Source organism: Mauremys reevesii, linkage group 3, assembly GCF_016161935.1.
Source record: "Mauremys reevesii isolate NIE-2019 linkage group 3, ASM1616193v1, whole genome shotgun sequence".
NCBI lineage: Eukaryota > Metazoa > Chordata > Testudines > Geoemydidae > Mauremys > Mauremys reevesii.
This window is the reverse complement of record NC_052625.1, coordinates 189607872-189613871: the sequence shown is the minus strand read 5'-3', so window position 1 is coordinate 189613871 and position 6000 is coordinate 189607872.

Sequence of the window (6000 nt, the reverse complement as noted above, 5' to 3'; positions counted from 1 at the left end):
ATTATGGTAGGTACATCAGTACAATAATGCATAATGTTTCTCCCTTCTTGCTGCAAGGAATGCCCATTGTCCAGTGCAGAGTTCCTGTAAAAATAATCACTTGTTTCTTGAAGGATGGAAGAAATTTTAAAGGGCAGCTATTGTAAATGTTTTCCTTGGTGTCATCTGACCAGAGCCTAATATTCCCAGACAAATATCTGCAAAGCTAGCTAATTTTCCTCCTTCTAAACCCTCTTTAAAATTCTCCTTTGCCATGAGGCCTATACAAAACTTGACAGCAGGCAGCCTGCTGGTGTGGTGAGACCAATGCCTATCATGCTGATCAATATTGGCTTATTGTTTCCTTGTACTCCCCCATATGTCTGCCCCCATCTGTTGTCTCTTGTGTTATACTAAAATTATAAACTCTTTGGAGGCATGGAATGACGTTTTGTTCTGTCTGTACAGCACCTAGCTGTACAATGGGGTCCCGGTCTCTGACTGGGGCTCTTAAGCACTATAATAATACAAATAATAAACAATATTATTAGCCACATGCCTAAAGTTAAATGTGAACTTCAGTGCTGTTGTAGTGGGGCCTAAATCATTTGCACAAGTCCGTGGAAGAGCTAACAATTGAACTCTGGTGTCCTCCTGAGTCGTGGTTTAGAGCACTTACCACAAGATCATCACACCTGCCTTATCAGCTAATTAATTGTTTTAATATCTCTGTAATACATGGTAATCTGTCATGTATTCACAGAAAACAAATAAATAAAATCTCCAAGGTAAATGTATAGAGGGTAGCACACAGAATTAATGCCAACTATAATACCACCATCACTGATTGTAAAGGTGTCATTGAAATCTCCAGGATACTCTTTGAGGGCATGCACAGATTAAATATAAAATAGAAGTTCTTACAGATCTTAGTCTCCAGTTGATGGTTTTTATTTTTATTTCCAAAGCTTGTCATATGCTGAAAAGTTACATTACAATCAGTAAATGATTTAATGGCAACAAATACCGTATTTCTTCAGAGCTAGTAAAGCCTCGGGATTAGACAGATTCCTGTCAGGTTTTAATAAATCTTCCCAACGCCTACTGGGCCCAATTTCATACCTCTCCAAAGAATCTGATAAAACGCTAGCAACAAAAAAAGAAACTGAAAGAGCCTTTTAATCGCCTTGTGTGTTCTTAAAATAGTACAAACTAGTAATCTCATAGTGACACCAGTTCACGCAAAACAAACAAACAAACAAAAAAACCCTTTTAAGCATGTTCCATAAACATACTGATTTTAAAATGTAGACATGGGGCCAGAACCACCAGTGTGGTGCATTCCATTTGGGGTTGCACAGAGAATACAGTCTGCCTATAAAGCCCCCATGGAGTGCTCCAGTGACTGTCAACCCCAGAGCCATCCTCTGGTGAGGTGTAGCTGACATAGGTGCTCTTACACCGGTACAAAATTGTTGCCAGTCTAGCAGGGGACAGAGTATGGCTATCATCTGTATAGGCTTGTAAATGAGAAAGGACGTCACTACTTTGCTTGTCTCTTGCAGAAGCGCACAGCCATAATGACAATTTCTGGATAGTCTTGATTAAAGGAAGTGCTGTCTGCTAGCACACCCTGGTATTTAAAGAACCTCAAAAAGGAGGCCAAGGGTGAGTTTTTGCTGTGGCCCCATGCCCATTTTAAGTTAGGCAAGATAGAAGCAGTGCGTATTGCACCTTCCAGAGGATACAGTGACCATCCTTGTCCTGTAAGCTGGGATGTTCCCAAATGCCTTATCTGCCTGAGTTTCAAACCTCCCTCTACTTCCATTATTCTACTGTACCTTGTCCTACAAAAGGTGGTAACCTGGATAATATCCCGTTCATCATCAGGACTATAAGCAAACAAATACTCCTGCTACCAGGTTGGTTGTTTGAGAGTGAGTGTAGGTATGCAGTTTGCATTTTCACTCCTGCCTTTGTAGATAGTGAGAGGTGCAAGTACCCTGATTTGCACTTGCTCTTCAATTCCCAGTGCAAAAATGTAGGTGCAGATTTTGCAAGAGCGAATTGCACCACTATAATGGATATTTTGAAAATTTGCTCACAAGTATGAAAAGCACCAGCATTTTATAAATCATGTTGGAAAGGCTAGATACTGTCAGCTATTTTCCTCCTGGAAATCTCTCTTTAGCACTCAATTACTTCACAAAGTTTTCCCATGGAAATCTCAACTACCTTTAAGTGATGTCAAGTGTTTCATATCTGCTTGAGTTAGATTGTAGGCTCTTTGGGGCAAGGTCCTTTTTTATAATTCAGTCTTAGAGCCTAAAAATTCCACCTGTGCAGAATGGGATTTCATACTCTGCAAAGAGAATTCCACTGAGTTTCACAAGCAGGGGCGGCTCTAGGTATTTTGCCGCACCAAGCACGGCAGGCAGGCTGCCTTCGGCGGCTTGCCTGCGGGAGGTCCCCGGTCCCGCGGATTCAGCGGCAGCCTGCGGGAGGTCCGCCGAAGCCGCGGGACCAGCGGACCCGCAGCAGGCAAGCTGCTGAAGGGAACCTGCCTGCCGCCCTGGCGATGACCAGCAGAGCGCCCCCCCGGCTTGCCGCCCCAGGCACGCGCTTGACGTGCTGGTGCCTGGAGCCTCCTCGTTCACAACATTCCTTTAAAAACTCTCCTCTTCTACATAACACACAAAATTGTAAGAGAGTATGTTATATAAAATGGCATGCACATTGTGATGCTGTAAGGAATAGGGGAGCCACTTATAATATTATTTATAGCAATATTACAAAATTGCAATGAATCTTATACCAGATATGCCATGTAAGGTATCAGTGGAAAAAGTATGATTTCCTAAAATGCTAAGCTTGTTTACATGTATGTATCATCTTTGTGTCAGGAGTTATAAATGTGTGGTATATTTGATCTATCAAATTTGTATCTGGGTGACACCCCCAGACAGATTGGCATCAGCACTACCTGGTCTGCTTGATGGCTCATGAAGGGCAATCAGCTGTACAATGAACCCATTGAAAGAAGCCAGGGGCTATGCCTATGAGTCAGCAGGACATGTACAAACATGCCAGGGGACTCCAAATACTTTTCCATGCCCATGTGCTGTGAGCTTGTGTTTGGGACAAAGGATATATAAGCCACATAGTAGAGAATATAAAAAGGCAGTTGCATTACCTCCATTTTGTCCTCAGTCCTGCTTTTCACCTCTGGAGTAACTTCTCTACAAACTGAAGCTTTGAACAAAGGACTGATAGACCCATCCACGCTTTGGATGTGTTCCAGAGGGACTGTATAAGCTGGAAAATGCTGCTAAGAACCTGATGTATGGACTCTGAAGTCATATGTATGTACCTGGTTGCTTTCACCATTTAACAACGCTTTTCTCATCCTTTTCTTTCCTTTTATAATAAGCCTTTGATTTTAGATACTGAAGGATTGGCTGTCAGCATGGTATTTTAGGTAAGATCCAAGCTAGTATTGATCTGGTAACATGGCTGGCCCTTTGGGGATCAGATGCATATTTTGTATAGTGAATAGAGTTTTAAGTAACTTCTCACTTTACTGAACGTATTTGCTGATTGGGAGACTGGAATGCAATAAAAGAGTCTGTGTGATTCTCCCCCTCCCCACCCCCCCACAGCTTCTTGATAACCAGTATGGGGGCTTAGGAGTCCAGTTTGTGACTGCTTGGTGAATCTAACTACTGTGTTGACCACCAGTTTTGGGGGAATCTGCTCTCATTTTTTGCAGCCTGTTCTGACCTTGCTATTTTCAGTGTAGGCTCAGGTCACGCACATTTATAGAGTTACATAAATAATAAATCCAGTATGCAATGGTGTGTATGTGCTTGCTACTTGATAACCCTATGTCTGACCAAAGTATGTCATATTTGTAGAATAAGAACTTAACACAACTTTCAATTGTATTTTATTTGGATTTCCTAGCTTTTTCCATAGACTGATATAGGCCTGTTACTGTCTCCAGTGAAGAGGGGGCCAGTAACAGGCCTATCAAATCCTTGCATCCCTCAAAAGAGGAATTAATTTTACTCTTAAGGTGTAAGTTTGAGTTTATTGTTCTGGATTAAAGGATATTAAACACTGTCTGGCGTTGATCATACACACAGATACATTATTTTTCTTCTGCCGAAAAGAAGGGAGTTTTTAATCTTGAAAATACACTTGTTGCTTTTGGTAGGATGGAAGCAAGAAATCAGGCAGGAAATAATCGTGTGGTAGATTGTTTAATGATTTCATTGCCACATTGCTCTTTCTCCCCTCTATTCTCATATTCACCACTAAATTAAGAAAAGAAGTTAGGACTGTAGATATTGTAACAGTGTGTTACAAAACACCCAGATTTTCAAGGCATTAGTAATGTATTGAGGAGGCAGTACCATTTACACACCCACTGTTCCATTTCTAATTTTCTGACACTTATTTAGTATTGAATGGAAGGACACAGCAGGGATCATTGAAGCATGAGTCTCTCTCCTTGCTCTCCCAGACCAGCCTTCCTGGGTTTCTAGGACATTTTTGAGGTAGACATTCGCTTTCCCTCTTTTACTGCAAATATCGAGAAACCCAAGATCTGGAAAGGCACCAATTACAGTATTTTATGGGAATATAAGTCGTTCAATTTTAAGGTGATGAAGGACAAAGAAATTACTTTTCCTTTTATACTCGACTGCCCCTCTCTTATTAATCAGAGCACTTCCCAGCTCAAGAAGTGTTGGAAACATATATTTTTAAGATGCCGCACACTAGCCCTTATTGATTTTCTTGTGACTAAGCACTTGCTCATGCACATTAACATAAGAGACAAATAAGGTGGCAATGTATTATATACTGTTGTGTGCTTCATCATGTCCACTAAATATCATTCAGAACGTGAGACTGACATGGACTGTGATCCACACAGCTGGCATTGTATACTCAATCCATTAGCACCTGGATACTATCGCTACTGTATGCTTTGAACATGCAGGATCAATTTTAATATAGTTACATTAACTCTCACTGTCTATCAGGGAGTAGACAGTGCAGTTGGGAGAGATCAATGAAGTCCAAAAAAAGAAAATGTAGAAAAAATATAACAAAGGTTGTAGATAGCACAGGGAACTGATAATGGGTTATTAGAGTCCCTGATTCTTAAGTCACCAGCCCAGACTGGTGGTAATGACCAAAAGTTGTTACCATCAAATAGATCTTATCTTAAGGTTTTATATGGTCATTTGTTAATTGAATGTAAAAGCAGTAAAGAGTCCTGTGGCACCTTATAGGCTAACAGATGTTTTGGAGCATGAGCTTTCGTGGGTGAATACCCACTCCGTTGGATGCATTCGTCGGAAGATTCACCCACGAAAGCTCATGCTCCAAAACGTCTGTTAGTCTATAAGGTGCCACAGGACTCTTTGCTGCTTTTACAGGTCCAGACTAACATGGCTACCCCTCTGATAACTGAATGTAATGGCTGATGATGGAACTGATTCAGCACAGCATAAAAGCTGGATAGACAGTTCAATGAAGAGAAGGACAGAAGGAAAGGTAAAGGTATTTAAACCAGAAATGTGCTTTTTACACTTGTTTTCATTTTCTATAGATTTTAATCTCAATTATTTTTTAGATGAAACAAATGTGAAATTTAGTGTATTTAGAATTTTGAAACACTTTTTTTTTTCTCCTAGTCATCTGGATGGTAGGATAATCATGAGATAGCTACTAGTCAGCCATCTTATATTTAGTCATATGATTAGAGAAGGTGAGTGTCAGAGATTTTGCCTAATTTACACAAAATAAAGTAAGTAAGTAATTGTCAGGAATACAAATACTTTTTTTTTCTTTTTTGTTAGAACTACAACTGAATTTTAGATCCTTTTCCAGTTGGGAGTAGCACAGAAAAGTTAAGAAAGGCCTTTTGAGATTTTTTTTATTCCATCAGCAGTATATTAAAATTAAGAGTACAAAAATGGCCATACTGGGTCAGAGAATGGTCTCCATATC